This window comes from Rhipicephalus sanguineus, chromosome 11, assembly GCF_013339695.2.
Source record: "Rhipicephalus sanguineus isolate Rsan-2018 chromosome 11, BIME_Rsan_1.4, whole genome shotgun sequence".
Taxonomy (NCBI): domain Eukaryota; kingdom Metazoa; phylum Arthropoda; class Arachnida; order Ixodida; family Ixodidae; genus Rhipicephalus; species Rhipicephalus sanguineus.
The window spans coordinates 113,126,397-113,145,002 of NC_051186.1; the positions used below are offsets into that span (position 1 = coordinate 113,126,397).

Below are 18,606 nucleotides of genomic sequence, written 5' to 3' on the forward strand. Positions count from 1 at the left end.
AATTCACTCAGTGAAGGAAAAAGTTGAAATCAAATGTTTAGCCTTTACATATAAACTCGCAAGCGCCTTCGACCAATGCACGTCTTCTTATTTTGCTTGTCCAATTCCTGTGGCACATACTTCGTTTTGTTGGACACGGCAGTTGGGTTTGCCAAATTCCTGTGTAATGTACTCGTTCGCGCTGTTACGCGACCAACGGCGACGCCACTCAAGGCAGGGACGGGCACCTAAGAACTGCGCTCTAATGCTGCTAAAAGGATTTAAGGCCACAGTTACAAAACAGAAAATTCCATAGCATTCACCTTAACATAACGGTTGAAGGAAGTATAGGGTATTATTGAAATGCGAAAGACGTGCAGCGCTACCTGTATTACTCACTCGTATATCTCCTATTTTGACGCCCTGTTCTGTCATGGCTCCCTTCTGTTTTGGTTGCAGATCTGGTATATGCCTTTGAGGCTGTGCTAACTAGCCCAACAACAGTAGAGTTGCGTAGGTTTCGTAGTTTCTCAATCTAGTCGGCGCGTAGATATTCATGGTGTTGCATTTACATCTGAAACTGCTCAAAAATCCTGTTTAAACTGTTTTCCAATTGGCACCTCAGTTATTGTGTATTATAATATGGGTCATTGCACACCAACTGCCCTAACCTTGGCGCTCGACCACCTGCGATTTGCTTGAAAAAAATTGAGGACAATCTATCTAGAGGGAGAAATCTTCCCCCAAAATATTTCTCGCGGAAAATGTTTTTCAGTACCGCAAGCCGCATGTGATTTTTTTTCAGAAAGCATGAAACCATGGCTCGTATAACACGCGCTCAAAAAAATATGTTCTTCCTAAATTAGGTTAGGACAAAATCTTTCATATAGAACTATGGTAAGCTTTTTACTTAAAATAGGTTTTACGATCTTTTATGCATTCGTGGCATTTTTATTCTGCCTTAAATATGGATAACATAGTGCATATTGAGGATTTTTTATAGAACAATAGCATTTAGTGAAATGGGATAGTTAATGCGAACTTATTGTCAGGAAGCTTTACCGTAGGCAAAAAATAGTTTAACCTTTTGACACGCTATGTACACAATTGTGTACACCACTTGTTTTTGCTATTTGTATCAATCAGATGCTAAGAAAAAGCGAGATATATCGAACTTTGGATGAATTGAACCTCCTGAATAATAAATTTCTCTTCATTTGACTTGGTTTCGCAGTGTACTGTTGCATATGATCACATTGCTGAAGGCACCACCACGTTCGACGAGTCTTTCGACGTGCCGCTTCCTGCGACCCATATAAAAAGTATAATTTTTCTTTGCTCAATATGGACACAACCAAAAATGAACTTGCACTATATTTCTAGCCTGAGATTTCAATGTATTTATGCCAAAATAGAGCATCAATGACTTCAGGTTAAATATATAATTAAGAACAACTCAATTGGGATTAGTTGCTATAACACACAGCAATTAACATATTATTACATTATTTTTGTTTCTATAAACTATTTCGTGCCTTGAAATAACGCTGTATTGATTTGACTCATTTACAGACAGTTCTTCATAGATGGCGTCAGAAAGGGTTAAGACATATATAGTGCTAAACAATGCGTACAGCTGGCGACAAAATTGAAAAAAGTTAGTTTTGCACATGTTTCGTCGTAAATTTAACATTCAGATGGTCCTAGTAAAACTGTGCTGAATGGCGCATTTACTAGCAATATTTTATGGCTACTGACTGATGTAGGATTATAGAATTACTTTTTTTTCTTTTAAGCGAGAAGAATATTTTTGAAGTTATGTTATGTTGGTATATACTTCGTAGCAATGCGTCCTGACGGTAAATACCAGCAGCGCGGACGCGAGGTTTAGCGCGGTACATCTGGACAACATAATGTCGCTAGTGTTGCTTCGCGGCATATAGTGGCGAAGCAATGAGCTGTAATAATAGATATTGGTCGACGCAACACACAAGCCAAGGCATGAGACAAGCCGAGCTTTTGCGACGACGAGTAGTGGTTTTGGGTGTTTGGGTTAGTTGAACTTCGACTTCGGTTAAGGCGGCGCAGAGCGAAGCAGCACGAGGAACACAGAGACGACGAAGACGAGCGCTTACTGCCAACTGAATGTATATTGCTTCCTACAGGTATTTTGTAAGAAGAAGAGAAAGAAAAAAAGAAAAAACCGAAGAAGGATTGCCAGACGCTCAATACAAAATGACCCCACCGTTGGTGCTGGCTTCCAGGAATGCCAGCTCTCTTACTTATGCATGGACATTCTTCACGTGCCATGAAAGCTGCTTCCACAATGGTGAGGGTGCCCATGAGGGTTGTCCGTGTGCGAGAAAATCACTTAGCTTGGTGGACCACGGCCGTGCATAGCTGGTACCATCCCTTTCGTTTTTACACTCGGAATGCCTTTGCAGGCGATCATTCAGACATCTGCCAGTTCGACACGTGGCAAGCACCACAGTTGAAAGGAATTCCATACACGACACTCCCGGTACAATCTACAAATTCGTCGCGGTGTTTCACGTCGCGATCGGGCTCTTGTTCCTTTGTAGGAATTAATTTCTGACAAAATAGCCGGTGCGCAGGAACTGACGGTGCCTGGTCGTGTGCGTTGTGCTCCGGCATAGCAGCCATCACAATCCACTGCACCTATTCACCGAGTGGGTTCAGGCTACTTACATAAGCTCCAAATCAAGCGCATTGCCGAGATGCACCCGGACTTCGTTCGCTGCCGCGACCACCGTGCTGCTGTCGGTCGCAGCCATCTTGTCTGTTTTGCTCTCGTCAAGTAGAAATCTCACGACAGAGCCGCCGGTAAGGTATGCTTCAGCTGTAGCGGGCGCTACGCAAGCACCGAAATCTAGCGTGCGCATACCCTGCGTGCGCACACGCACGCATCATTCGTAGGTTCAGCGCATGCGCAGCGTTGCTCCCTCTCTCGCGTTGCGTGCACCAGGCCGTTGGGCGAGCTAAACTAAAGCTGTCTAATGTCAGCAGACTGTGGAGTGCGGTGCCTGAATGTGGCGGCACCCCGTGGCAAGAAGCGCGTCGATCCAAATGTCGCTCTTGATTTATGTTGGCTATTGGCCAATAACACGCTATCTGCTCGGTGACGCTAAAAAGCCGGCGCTGGCAGCTCCGAAGAGAGTGGTCACGGGCATCTCAATGAAAAGAGGGCGCCTGAGAAAATGGCAATGTCACGTTCTGCCTGCTCCTAAACTCTGCTTGCCGCGACGACTGCCAGATTCGGCTGAGCTGTTGATAGCAGTGTCGCTTTTCCCACGATGTGTTTTTCACGAATACAGAGGGGTGGTTCATGACTCCCTTAACTATTACTGGTAGCCAAAAATGCTACTAACATTGTTGTTACAATGATTGCGTGAAAAATAGAATCGGGTAATGCACATGCATATGAGAGCTGATTTTTAAGGCCTTCCAGGCATTCGTATATCTATCCGTTTCGCAGTAGTGCATGCGCTGGCTGGCCTACAAGCTAATGTGATTTATGATCTTCATTGGGAAAAGCATATGGGAATCGCATTCTTAGCAGGAGCAACTTGTCATCAATTATATGGTTGTGATGCTTCATTCATGCTTGCTCTTTATTCAACCGACTGTTCTGCTGTAATGTAAGAATGGTATCATGGACTCTATTCACTTCTTGCTCCAGTCGCTGGAAGCTTTTTCTTTTGCGTAATGGGAACGCCGCGAAAAGCCTCGACGAACCAGGAGGCTAACAGTCTCGCTGTAATATTGAAATAGGCTGATGTGTCTTAACATACCAAAAGGAGCCATCAAATGAATTCTGAAAGAGTAGCTGAAAGAAAAATGCGGCACGTAACATTAGGATTCCTAAGTTACAGCTCCCCACACGTTCCCACGTCTTGCTAACTGACACAAAAACAAAAACAAAGGGCCAGTTATGAATTATATATGATGCTAGCTTTCTCCTGAAACTTAATTATACTGCTTTAGCTTAATACTCTTTTATCGCGGAAGTATCTCCGCATTCCAAATACTTATAAAAGCTCACTTCCAACACTGTCTTCTGACCCGAAACGTCCATTCGGGGCATTTGACGAATCAATTGCTAGGATTCAAGCGCTATATGCCGCACTTTGCGGTCACGAAGCAGTTGAATTTATTTATTTATTTATTTATTTATTTATTTATTTATTTATTTATTTATTTATTTATTTATTTAAGAATACCTTACAGGCCCCATGGGGAGCGTTGAGTAAGGGGAGCATCACAGGACAAAAGAAAACAAAAGAAACCGATACATGAGCGCGAAAAGGGTCTGCAATACTAATGTGCTGGCAACACGGTGAAGCAAATGGAATTAAACGGAAAAGCAATAGAAGAACCTTCCTCCTAGCTGCTAAACTGGTCACAAAACTTGCAAAGTTATGAGCACGCACAAAATTTTCTAAGTGCGTATTCTTCAAGTCGATTTTGTCTCGAACGATAACACGACAGGACCAATATGTTCATAATAGTGTTGTGTTATAACACATAGAACAAAACAAGACCAGTCATAAACATTAGAATGTGAAGAATGTCACCTCAGGAAGAATAAAGAGATTTTACGCATTGGTATACCGCTCTTCAGGTCAACGTTTTGTGCAAAATTTTATGGTGCAATACGAAAAATAGCTCGTGTAATGTTGATGCTGTGATTGATTTCTTTGCTTGGTACGAAGCAAGGTAAATTTAGCCAAGGCGTCACTCAAGTATTGTATTTTATTAGCATAATAAGTTTGGACAGAAAGTACGGGTTTCACGAAATCAAGCAGCGATAAGTGTTTCACTAAATATAGGAAAACTTGGGAGACTTATTGAAATGAAAATGACCAAGTGATATGATGACGTAGTGTTCTTTTGGTGCAGTGAGATGAGTCAGCGGATCACGCACTTAATTCGCCAAGTGCAATATGATGCCACTTTTAGAAGCTATGCAGATCCAACTATAACTGTTCACACTCGCTACACCGTGACACTTGAGACATGTAGAAACGACATTAACGCTACCATTCTGACATTTCTTTCGTAGACGCTTTGATCAATAGTTTCGTTAAAGTTTCATTGTCAGATGCGTAAAGTAGTATGCTCATTGGAATGACGAAGCAAAATTTGTCGCCAACTGTCATAACACAGCTGCTTAGCATGCGCCGTTTCGCGAAAAAGAAATATAAAGGGAGGATTATTAGCATCGCGAAATATTTGCGCCGGGCATCTACGGAAACGTTAACTAAAGAAATGCGAACTGTGTTCATCAGATGCGTCTTAGCAGGCAGTATTCTTCTTGTGCATGGAATTGCCGACGACATGGGACAAAAACCCATCGGGTTTCCACTTTCCCCCCCTTATACGACGCAACCAAGTCAGCAGCACGTAAGATACCTGCTTACTTACTTTCATGTACTGTATATTCGCCCGTGAATATCACTTAAAATACGTCTGAATGCTACTATTATCAAAGCTTCTTCACATTTTTCAAGCGTACTTCTGTAGCGGTCGTTCGTGGTTTTGTTTGGTTGGCGCTACTGACAGAAAGCAAGGGAAAAATGTAATACAGAGAAAGCGGAGCAGAGCAGAGAATGAATTAGAGTGGTAGTGAATAGGGAGGAGTAAAACGTAGCAAGGTACCGCGGAACCGTAGTGAAAAATGCGGAAGAGGAAAGTAGAGACCGAGCAAATATAAGGCTGCATGAGCGGAGGTCATTCTGCAGCGGCTAAAGTGTGGTGACGGAACGGCGCACCGTCGTCCGTTCGGCTTGGAGTTATTTCGTCGGTAAAATGCGTGGTGAGCGCGTCCGCAGATATCATAAATGGAAACAACATGGTGTATGGGCAGAGGAATATATGTACTTCCCACCACCACACAAATCACTCAACCGAGAAGATGCTGTTGCCTGGCGGCAGCTTCAGACTAATTCATTCCCCTGCCTTTGCATCCTTCATCTCTTCCTCCCCACACAATATCCCTCATACTGTCCCTATTGTGGAGCGAAACCCACGGTGTATCACTGCACCTGGGAATGTCCACAACCACCGGGCTGCCGCCCCATTCCTTCACCCTCACAATCCTCTTGGGAGACTGCGCTGACCAGCTCAGAGCCGCAGGAGCAGCGTCAGCTGATCCAGCGGGCACGTTGTGTGGCGCGAGCCAATGGGGCCCTGAACTAAGGGCTCCACCCAACGAGGATAATCCTTGAGGCCTTCACAAATAAAAGTTTTCTCTCTCTCTTGCGGCCACTACTGTTAAATGGCCCCTCGCATCAACGTAATCTCCGGCACAACGTGGTTGCTAGTAGCGTGAGTAGCGTAAATGGCGTCCGCGCTAACCACGCTACTCACAGCGTTCGCTTGATAATACAGTCAAACACGCATATATCGGGCTCGCAAAAAAATAAAGGAACAGAGTTAATGCTATATGTGTTATTTTTTATAGAAAACATATGAAATAATTTACAGTAATTTTCGTTTAAATTTCCCTGGGCAAGTTAACTACGCGGCACTGTTTCACGATAGTGCGAAAAAACTTGTATAGCAACTGGCGTAGTTGTAAGTCTTTCGCTGCAAATCCTGAGGAAATGCGTAACACGGGCCCCCAGCTATTCTCGTTCGTAGAGTTCCCACTGTTCCGTTTACCAAACCACCGATGACATCCACGTTTGAGGTAAGCATGCTCGATTTACCCGGTTCGTGTAAAGCCTTGTAAAGGAGATTCAAAAACTCGATGGTTAACAAGCGCGCTACTTTTTGCTTCGTTTTACCGACGGCCTCCTTGTTTCGGCAGTTAAGATATCTGCCGTCCGCGGCGAGTTCCGTCAGGTTCCTTCCCTGTTCAGACGTAGCGATGAAGCGCCGCAGAAGCGCCGGCGGGAGGAGCATTCGCGCCCTTGGCGAGCCGGTGGCGCCCTCTCTTGCGCGGCGCCGGTGTCAGCCTTGTCTTTCTGAAGCGTTTTTAGCTATTTTAGTGGAATATTGAGATTACTTCTTGGTTACTTTTGCTAATTGTATTATTTTTAGACCTTGTCCGATAGTTTTAACCCGGTTTTAATCATTACTAGCCTTGCTTTAGGCCTGTATTGAGCACTTGATGGTGATCGTGATCAAGCCACGGGAGATCTACGGACGACAAGCCGGGCCCCTAAAGTGCTACGCACTTAAACATCCGCCTTCACAGCAATGAGGGACGTTTTATTTCTTTATTGTAATGACAATTCTACAGAAACTCCAGGCGCATTTCTGCCGTCGCCGTCATGTTCTTTATAAAGCCCAAGTCAATAACATCGCTCCACGCGTCTTACGTTCTATTCGCTAGTGAAAGCGTGCGAGCATTGCCGAAGAACGAGGCTCAAGCAGAGATGAAGCGAGCCGGCTGCCTACATTGTGTGAGAGGCGCATGAACATAGGAGTCGAAAGCTCCTATGTCCAAAAGAGAACGAAGGTCACTTCGCTTGCTGCAGCAGCCACTTTCTTAAACGAGTGAACTACTAGCTTTTCTTTGTATAACACGACAATTCGTTTCTACCGCATTAATTGCTTCACCCTTTTACCAAAACTGCGACTTTTTTGTAGTTTTTATTTTTTCGCGGTTTGCAGATGGGGTTGCGGGATGTTGTTTGCGGTGGGTTGAGAGAGAGAAAGAAAAACTTTATGAAAATGCCTCCAAGGACGATTAGGCTCCCTCCAAGCAGGGTTATAGGCGAGAAATTGCGGTATCGATGTGAACAGCACCTCGACAACTTCATGCGCAGTTGTGCGCACTGGTGGCGTCGGAAGCCTCGAGTGCGTTTTGATCCAAATGTCAAACGTGTTTTTCAATATCGTGTTCAGGTCGTTCTTTTTTTTTTCTTTGATATGCTGCACGCAGCGGCGACTTCAAACTCCAGGTTCGACTGTTTTGATTATTGCCAGCTTTGTACAGAACAACACGTTGTTCAATTTGAAGAAGGCCAAGCCTCAACAAAGAGAGGTGATAATCGCGGAGAAGCGAACTGCGACAGGGCCGACGGTCGCGACGATGAATAATGTCAGAAAGCGCGTGATGGCAAGCTGTAGTTGGTTATCAATCCAGGTGGCGTCCGCCTAATGCATGCGTGAAAGACCCCTTTCATGATTTAACGTAAACTTCTTTGGAGGGAAAGCGAACTTCAAAGGGTGTTTTTTGCAGGGGGATCTTCGATATATGAAGTGTTCCGATTATTTTTTTGACAGCGAAGCTATTTAGGCGAGCAGGAATTTGTGTGGGCTATCATAAAACGGGTATGTGCCACGGCCTATCAGGAAACTATCATCATCATACACGGGTATGTACCACACAAATTGGGTAAATCGCACTAGTCACCACTGGTCCACTAAAATTTAGGAAGAAAACTATCGTCATCAAAAGGGTATGTGCCATTGTGCGGCCTATCAGAAAACTATCATAATCATAAACGGGCTTGTGAAATATAAATTGGATAAATCCCACTGCTCACTACTGGTCCAATAAAAATGAAGAACACAACAATTAGCCCAAAAAATGATTGCGAAGCGACGGCGGCGAGCTGAAGACGCCGAGTACGTACAATGAGAGAATACTGAGAGAGTACGTACAATGCGAGAAGACCCCGAAGAGATGGACGGCCAACGCCAACGACGACATGCCCGTAGACTTATGCGAGGTGCGAACGCTTGGTTTCAGCGTGGAGTTCTGCCTGTGGAGTTTGGACATCCGTGCCATGTCTGTGATTGTGCGTGGTTTAATTCGAACCTCTCTGCGCTGAGAATGAACGCAGAAACAACCTAGCATCACCTAGCTAAACCTAGCAACGACATAGAAGCAACCTGGACACAACCGTGATCACCTAGCTAAGGCCTAGGAGCAACCTAGAAGCAACCGGATTGGTCTTCATAATTGTCCAGTTTTGCTGTTTCAAGCTTGCGCGGCTTAGTGCACGCTTCGCGAGTTACTTTTGTAGCCGCAGCCGTACACTTTTCTCATTAAGTGACGTTAAAGCGTCCCAGTGTTCGAACATTTAATTTAATTTATTTTACTCTCAATCGCACAATGCTTTAAAGAGCGGAGTGGGGCACTCAAAATAAGAAACAAAGCGAACAAAATACCATCGTAATAATTATAAGTACAATACATATGAACATACGATGATAGGCTAATACGGCTGAATGCAAATGCAGGTGGGATAAAAAATACAGAGGAAATAGAAAAATTGCAGTGGCTTAGCTCGGCTGTGCCAGGACATACGTAGCATTAGCAAAGGTTCAGCTTATTATTCTTAGCTTTCCAGATTGTCTAGGATTAATAGCCTTTTTCTGTTCATTCTTTGTACGCTGAACCGCTAATTGCAAGGCAACTACTTTGGGATCCGATGAGATAAGCTTCTCGGCTCTTCTGCGCCGTTGAGGAGCATTTGCGCTCTCCTTCTCCATTGCGTTACCCACCTTCAAACGCCAGTCAGAGGCGCTATCAACCGGCTTCAGCGCAGTGTCAAACGGCGACTGCACAGCGAAGGCGAATAGCTTCGCGCGCGCCGGAGCCAGTGTGTCTGCCATGGCTACGACGCCACTCCTCCGGAACGGACAGACCAGCAGCGGCGAGTAGCGCGCGGCGGTGGCGGAGAGCGCGTAAGATGCCGGCTCCGTTGAGCCAGCTGTTCATATCACTGATCCTCGCGCATGCGCAGCACGGCTCATGAGGATCCACGCGAAATCGGCTCCGGCTAGGCAAGTGTAGCTAACGCTACAAAATAAACGAATGTATACACAACATGCAATTTACGCGTCATCAACGAAGTAATTGTGTAAGGTGGAACTAGTCAAACAAGTCTTGATGTGAAATGGAAACGATGTGGGAGGGAAGGTGGCCCCAGTGTTTGGACACGCGTGCGACAAAGGAATAATGCAAAGTGTTAGTGCGGCGCCTATTGACGTGTACCTTATGGTGATGATCTAGCTATAGAATGGGGTCGAAACAAACTGAGCTTTAAAAACTGGATGATTAAATATCTTATGAAAAAGTATAAGACCAGATGATTTGCGACGGGATTGAAGTGGCTGCAAGGAAAGGGCGCGTATCATTGACACGACACTGCTGGTGCGATGGCCGTTAGATATGATAAAGCGTTCTTCGTTATTCTGTACCATTTCATGCCACTTCGATATAAAGCTTCAATTTTTTCCAGCTTGTACTATCCGGGCTTGACTGCATTAGAAAATAGCCTGAGTCAATTCTTCAGAACATTGAGTGACACGTCCATTTAAGCACTTCGTCGGCCACTTGCTGCTGAACAAGGTACCGGAGCAAACGTTCAGCGACGCCGTCAGACGAAGGCGAGGGTTTGCACCACCTCTGATGGGACGCTGCCGCTCCTGCCATCGAAACAGCAACGGGTCGACGCCGTAGCACATTTAGCAAAATCTAAACATCTAAATAGCAGAACTGTTTAGATGTGTAAGGAAAGGGAATTGAGGGTGAGAAGGAGTGATGTGAGATAGAAGAGAGAAAAGGGAGGAGAGAGGGTAAGTCTAGCATAGCCATGCATATATAGTATAGCAAGGGGCGGGAAAGAAAATTGACGGTGAGGACGAGGGAAAGGAATAGGGGGAGGGTAAAACATAGTGTAGGAACGTATAGTAACACATATCAAGGGGTTAGGAAAGGGATGTGAAGGTAAGGGGGAGTGATGAGGGCGAGGAGAAGGGATAGAAGGGGGAGAGAGTATATCATTGTCATGTATAGTATTGTATTACAAGAAGTGGGAGTGGGAAGTAGAGTGAGGAGCAATCATATGAGGGTGAGCAGGGAAGGATGATGGAGAGTACAGCATAGTAAAGTGGAAGCGAGCGTAGGAGCAAGGCGTGTTGGAGGTTGGAGAATCGCAGATGTTCAAGCGGAAAGGAGGAGGGGGTCTGTGGGGATGAGGAGCAGCGGCGCAGGCGTTAGGGTGGAGTCGGCCGCGGGAGAAGGCTATGTGCAGCCGCGCTGAGCGCAGGTGGCGTGACGCTAGTGATGACGTCTTAGGTTTGCGTTACCCTACATTCAGTCACTGAGGCTTGCCCTCCGCTCCACTGTCCCTTGGTGTTTACTCTGCTAAGTCACTTAACACCACGCATAAATTTTTAGTTGATCGAAGGTGAGTAGTGGGGTCTGCCCAATTTCTGCTGCACATATCCGCTCTGCTGTTATACGCAGTTTCTTTATTTTTATTGAACCGGAAGTGAGTAGTGAGGCATGCCCAATTCCTGTGGCACATACTCTCAGGAAATGCGTGACACAGAAATTGGGCAAACACTACTGCTGACAACTGGTCCACTGAAATATGAAGAAACTTTAAACCAGCCACTTCCGGTCCACTAAAAAATGAAGCAGCTATATGTAACTAGCCTGGCGGGTATGTATGGTGAGCCGTGTGGCTGGCTTCAATTTTGTCGTACATACCCGCTAGGAGCTGCGTTACGCTCCGCAGGGATGAACCTCGACCATAAAAAGCTCTGACGGTAATATTTGGCTGCTCTATGCTGTTGGTTGGTGATGAACAAAAAGTGTAAGAACGAACTAACACCTCAGAACGACTCATACGTTCTCGTAGGAATACGGAATATTTTCCCGTTATTTCGATTCGACTTTGATCTCTATTTTTACACTCAGCGGATACCATGTCCACAATGAAAAAAGTTAGGTTGTGAAAACTGTAGAATTCGGGAGCTGCAGCGACGGAAGTAACTTTTGAACGTCATTTATGGAGGTTATACTGAAATACGAAATCACATAGGTACGCACACAACGCTCAACAAAGAAGTTGCATGCCTGAAAAAAGGCTGACTGCGCTAGTCGCTAATCTATGATCAAGGTAAACAGGACAAAACAATCCAAGGGCAGAAAAATGTCTGATTATGATGATGACCACTTCCTAGTGGCGCTCACCCAGAAATGGGGGTGGACCAAGAACCGTGCGACAGGATGTTTAAGGTAAAGGCTAATGAAGCTAAATGAGACTCTAAATCTAGATTGAAAATAAAACATCGAAAAAATAAAAATGGTTAACGAGCAAGCGGCCAGACGATCAGATGGGCTTTCTGATGGAAATATTGAAGAGTTTCGAACTAAGAATATGAACAGATCAAAATAAACTAAAACGGCAATCTGTTTTTTTTCATTTATGTAATTGAATGAGCGCTCGTGTGGCTTCATTATTTTCGTTCCAGCGTTGGCTCGAGGACGATTATCACTAGTCCAGTCAGCCACTTCATAATTTTGTAACTTAGATGAAAGCAACCACCTCAAATTTGTTCTACCAAAAACGCGTCAAAACCAACGACTGCAATACAGCTACAACAACACAGTATACCATCATGAAGCGCGCAAATAAAACTTGCAATAGTGACGTCATTGAATAGTGACACCACGCATTATCAAACAAACATATGTGGTTTGTAAATTTTGCATGTCACTGAGTTTTTCTGTGAGTGACAAATTTTACCGGAGCTTGTTAGAGTGAGGTCACACTCTTGAAGTAAACAACGTACTAGTTAATCACTTTCGAACTTGATTTTCCTTGCGCTTTTTCTGTGGCTTGAATTACAGAGAGGCGACGTCGGAGACGGTTGTTTCGGCAGCAGTGGTTGCAAAAACGGTCTGTGCTGCGTACTGTCGATTAAGGGAGCTAGTTGCCAAAGTCGTTCAAATACCGGCGAGCCATGCACCGATGGACCGATCAAAGGAGAACGATACGACGGGCACTGCCCTTGTTTGAAGAAAGAAGGTAATGGTGTGGTTAGGCAATCTTTACTAGATCGATATATTGGAAAATGTTTTACAAGCACCCTACCCTTACAAAAGAGTTTACGTATGAGTATTAAAACAGCTGGTGTACTGGTAATACCAATAGGTAATGAAATGTGGTTTCTATTTTCTAGGAATTGTACTAGGCGCCGTTGCGGCATGTTTTCATGAATATTTGACGTTATTTGAGTTTAGATTTTTTTCATATTAGCACTCTGTTTTTTATAAGTCGTCATATAAAACACGCAAGATCTAAAGTAAGACTGATATGTTTTTATAAGTTGTCCGACACGTTGTTCATGGATGTTTTCTGAAATTGCAATGGCCAGTATTGTATCTTTTCTCAAGCCGGTACCTGTCCAATTCACAATATTGCTTAGGTGTCATATGGCCCCGCTGTCATGCTAGAAATTCCAAACAAAAAAAAAATGGTTGTACTCGAGAAGAAAAGAAAAGCCTCGGTAAAATCGTCTTCCAGTACGGAAACATTGACGGAAACGATGCATCGCAGATGCCACAGGCGATCACATGTAGAGGAGTGAAACCCTGCTGATGTAACGTGAGACCACAATGCAATTGCAGAATCCATCGGCCCCGCTGCCACCACAGAGGAAGGGGAGGGGGAGGGCAACGTCTTGGCATGCGGAGACACAACGTGGCTTTTTGGGCTAGTTGGTTAAGCGCATCAAAAGTGTCATAGCGCTAGTAGACACGCTCGTCGCATCGTCCCATGGCAGCGTGTAGCGCTCATTTCGTTGTGTCTTCCCGCAACTGTTGCAAAGCGGATAAAAGACGACAGGGAGAGAGTAGTTTACAAAGTTGTTGCCATGGCATCTCTCGGCGCCGAAACATGTGTCAGCAAGCCATCGATAAATCTATCTCCTGCTGAAATCGAGTTCGTGATGGACGTCGCACAGGCGGGATCAAGTGTACTATCTCTTTCCACGTGCTTTTGTGAACTTTTATTTATATGTCTACGCGAGAACGATAAAAATCCAGTTGAAGTTCGCGCTCGTCCTGTTAACACTGTGTCCTGTGTACTTTGTAACATCTCCCTACCGTAAGTACATCACCAAGCCAACATGAACCAACTAGCCCCTTTCGTCGCATTACTATGCTTGCTTACGGAATAATTAGTTCGCGGAACGTGATGAACTCAGCGGGTAGCGCATTAAAATAACTAAATGTGCTTACAGTAAAATTTATAATTTGACGCTTCATTAAAATCGAATGTTGGGATTCAGCAATGAGAAATAGATTGAAATTATGCGTAAATGTGATGTACTGTATGATACAAGGTTATCAAGTCTACAATACTAAACTTGGTCGAGCGTGGTAATGTGCTCTATTCGTCACATGTAACTGTATAGGACACGTGACTTCTCACCAAGTAAATAATTTTTTGCCTTCTTCAGATCGATGTATACATGGTCTGTGTACACCAAAATGGTGGCAGTGGTGGGGCCAAAGGTGAAAATGGTGTCTGAATCTCTGTGAAGTACATGATGTCCAGCATGTTTGATTCGGTCAGATTATTATGCAATAAAGTTTGTGTTTGATTGAATAAAAATAATGAAAACAACGTCTTGCTGAATTTATGTATCTACTGGCATATCTGTGCTTTTGCTATCCATATTACAACATAGTTATTCTATGTTATCTAGGATTCCTCCGTTCCACCTATTTCATCGAGAACCCTTTGAAGGAGCGAACCGCCAGCCTCAAATATAGGATTTCATAAATATATATTCAGGGTCGAGTGGGCACAATATGATCTTCTATACCTTCTGAAATGATAAGCTTCCCGGTGTAGGTATGATTATTCATAGGATTTGAATGCGTCTTAGCATGTGGGTTGAAATGAACCTCATGAAAATGAGTAACCGAGGTGTGCTGCAACATTCGCAGCATGTGGGATCCCAGATGCAAAACTGCGAAGCGCTATGCACCCTGGAGAGTGACCGCTGTACGCGACACACAAATCAGTCTGGTAGAGAAAAACGGTACTTTCGTACGATGAATATATGCATAGAAATATATATATATATATATATGTGACGTATGAGGCCAGTCAGGAGAAGCCGAGGAGGAAGAATTGCACGAGGAATGGAATAAAGGTATGGCGTCTGTGCCGCTGGACGTCTCCCATTCATAACGTCATATATATATATATATATATATATAGACCAAAATGGCTGATTGGGCGAGTTGAGGATTCATGATACTTGAAATACGAGGGCTAAACTGAAACAGGGACTTAGGAAGACAAGTAAAAGCGCTACTACTAACTATATATATTGTGAGCACAATATTCATAGCATTCGTCCTTCATCTTCTTCACCTGTATATAATCATCATCACTGTGAGCGTCTTCCTCGTTCGTAGAATTGCTCAGGCGGTCCTGTTGAATAAAAGGCGTCGAGTCCTCGACATTGCTGCCGTCTTTCAGAGTAGTGGAGGTGCTGTATTTAGCGACCGGTCGTCCCTATCTCTCAATACCGCTCGGAAAACTAGCTGGTGCAGTTTTTGGAGGGAAAGCTGCATCGCTCGGACAAACAGCAACACCTCCAGAGGACCCGGCCAATTTGTTATTAGTGTATGCTGAAGGGGTGCTTATTCAAGCATTGGTGGACACGGGGGCCACTATTTCTGTAATTCATGCTGATCTGTGTCGTCACCTCCGTAAGGTTACTACACCTTATATTGGCACTCCCTTACGTAGCGCAAATGACTTTACGATGCGGCCATCAGCACAGTGCACCGTTCGAGTTTTCTTTGAAGGGATCAGGCACCATATTCAGTTCGCCATGTTGACCTCCTGCGCTTATATGCTTATTTTGGGATGGGACTTCCTGTCTGATGCTGTCGCTTCCATCTCTTGTCGATAACGCCTCGTACATATGCAAGAGACTGATGCTACCGACGCGGAATATTGGTCACGCCATCGCCTACTAACCGTCAAAGATTCCGTGGTGCCACCTGGCCTCGAACAAGTTCTCAAGGTTGCTTCAGACTTCATTGACCACGGGGATGTTCTAGTCGCTCCATCAGCCCGTTATATATCCAAGGGAATTGCACTAGCGTCGAGTCTTGTTCGCTTCACCAACGGCACCGCCTTCCTCGCTGTACTCAATGTCACAAATGAGGCGGCTCTACTTCCTGAAGGCGCTGTTGTAGTTTGCGGCGTGGACGCACAACCTGTCTCTGTAGTGGCTGCGAATACTGGTGGGGCAGAACCACGCTCACCTACGGATGCTACTCCTGCTACGACTCTCGCCAATTCAATCAGCACGGATTTGACTCCGCCGCAAGCAGACGAGCTACTGGCGTTGTTGTCGAAGCATAAATCTTCCTTCGAGGTTCATTCCCCTATTCTAGGGCAGACATCGGCGGCAGCCCATCGTATACACACCGAGGGAACTTCTATTGTCCGCCGCCGACCACACCGTGTCTCTTCTAGCGAACGCGAGATCATCGACAAGCACGTTGCCGATATGCTCAAGCAAAATATCATCCGCCCCTCCGCAAGCCCTTGGTCGTCACCTGTCGTTCTCCTGCGGAAGAAAGACGGCTCGGTGCGAGTCTGCGTTGACTACCGTGCCTTGAACAAAATAACCAGAAAAGATGTATATCCCCTGCCTCGCATTGATGACGCCTTAGATTCCTTGCAAGGAGCGGAATATTTTTCCAGCCTTGACCTACGCTCGGGTTACTGGCAAATTCTCATGCACGAGGACGACAAGGAAAAAACTGCCTTTGGTACACCCGACGGACTTTACGAATTTAACGTCATGCCTTTCGGCCTCTGCAATGCGCCAGCAACTTTTGAACGAATGATGGACACTGTACTGCGGGGCCTTAAGTGGAAGACGTGCTTATGCTACCTTGACGACATAGTCATATTTTCTTCAACATTCGAACAACACCTGCAGCGCCTAGACGAAGTTCTCGCGTGCCTCGCAGCTGCTGGTCTTCAGCTGAACACCAAAAAGTGCCGCTTTGGAAGCAAAAGTACTAAGGTATTGGGACACCTCGTCAGCAAAGACGGCATTCGGACTGATCCCGACAAGATTGCCGCCGTTCTTCGCTTCCCGACGCCTCATCGCTCCAAAGAGCTCCGCAGCTTTCTTGGCCTCGCCTCTTACTTCCGGCGCTTTATACGCGACTTCGCTACCATTGCCGCACCGCTTCACGAACACTTTCTTCGAGAACGTCATACGTATGGTCGGACGAGTGCCAAGTGGCTTTTGACACCTTGAAAGGTGCCCTCACGACAGTAGTGCTTTGTCATTTCGATGACACCGCACCCACGCTCCTCCATACTGACGCCAGCGGTCATGGACTCGGCGCTGTGCTATTGCAACGACATGAGCGTTCTGGCGAACGCGTGATCGCACCCGCAAGTCGTACCGTGACATCAGCCGAGAAAAACTACACCATCACTGAGCAGGAGTGTCTCGCCGTTTTCTAGGCCATTCAGAAATTTCGACCTTACCTCCACGGCCGTCACTTTACCGTCGTGACTGACCACCATGCTTTGTGCTGGTTGCCGACGTTAAAGAATTTATATGGACGTCTCGATCGCTGGATACTTCGTCTTCAAGAATACGACTTCGACGTTCCGTACAAATCTGGCAAGAAACACAATGATGCAGATGCCCTTAGCGATTGTCCATTACCTCCGTCGTCAAACATACCCGGCCTGTCGTCATCCGTGAGCGACCCAGTCAACGCGTCTTCGTCAGTCCATTCGCTCGCCGCTCTGAACGTGCTTCCTTCTTTCCGCAGCGAGTCGTTCGCGTCTCGTCAACGCAGCGACGCTTATTGCCACTCCATTATGCAACGCCTTCACGGCTCGTCTCGTCCTCCCAACGCCCGCGCCCGTCGCCAGTTGCAGAACTTCAAGATGGAAAGCTCAATCCTCTACCGCTTTGTATTCCACCCTGAAGGACAGCGTTGGGTTCCCGTCGCTCCTCGTTCACTCAGGGCGCAGATATTAGGAACATTTCACGACGACCCCAAGGCTGGCCATCTCGGCTTTCACAAAACATATGAACGAATCCGCAGTCGTTTCGCCTGGCCTGGACTCTGCACCTGCGTAGCACGATATGTTTTTTCATGCTCGCTCTGCCAGCGCCGCAAACGACCCACTTCATCTCCGGCCGGACTCCTACAACCTCTTCCATATCCTGACGCTCCATTTGAAGTCATTGGCATCGACCTCTACGGACCACTGCCAATATCAGCCACCTGCAAGCGATGGATTGTCACTGCAGTCGACCACTTGAGAAGGTACGCCGAAACAGCTGCACTCCCTTTAGGATCAGCGGAAGACATTGCCACCTTCTTATTGGAGGCTATATTTTTGCGACATGGCGCGCCGCGTGTGCTTTTGAGTGACCGCGGCAAGGCGTTTTTTTCGAAACTACTCGAAGACGTCCTCCGCGCATGTAACACCATCCATAAGACGACTTCCAGCTACCATCCCCAGACTAATGGCCTCACAGAGCGCTTTCATCGAACTCTGTCGGATATGATCTCCATGTATATTAATGCCGACCACACCAACTGGGATTCCATCCTGCCATTCGTGACCTTTGCGTACAATACCGCTACGCAGCGAACCACGGGCTATTCACGCTTCTTTCTTGTCTATGGCCGTCAACCGACATCTCCCCTCGACGTCTCCTTTTTTGATGTTCCCGTGGAATCGTCGGCGTCATCGAGTGCGCACTTAATCTCTCGCTTGACCATTGTCGCCACCACGCCCGCTTCAATACCGAGGCAAGTCAACAGGAGCGCAA

General features: G+C 45.9%; 1 long non-coding RNA gene across 1 annotated transcript; it reads left to right on the plus strand.

The window, feature by feature from the left end:
- Positions 1–5,221: 5,221 nt before the first annotated feature.
- Positions 5,222–14,384, plus strand: LOC119373722 (uncharacterized). The gene is made up of 3 exons (XR_005179952.2): positions 5,222–5,403; positions 12,605–12,782; positions 14,218–14,384. It is a non-coding gene; the product is annotated as an uncharacterized LOC119373722 (long non-coding RNA).
- Positions 14,385–18,606: the final 4,222 nt, after the last annotated feature.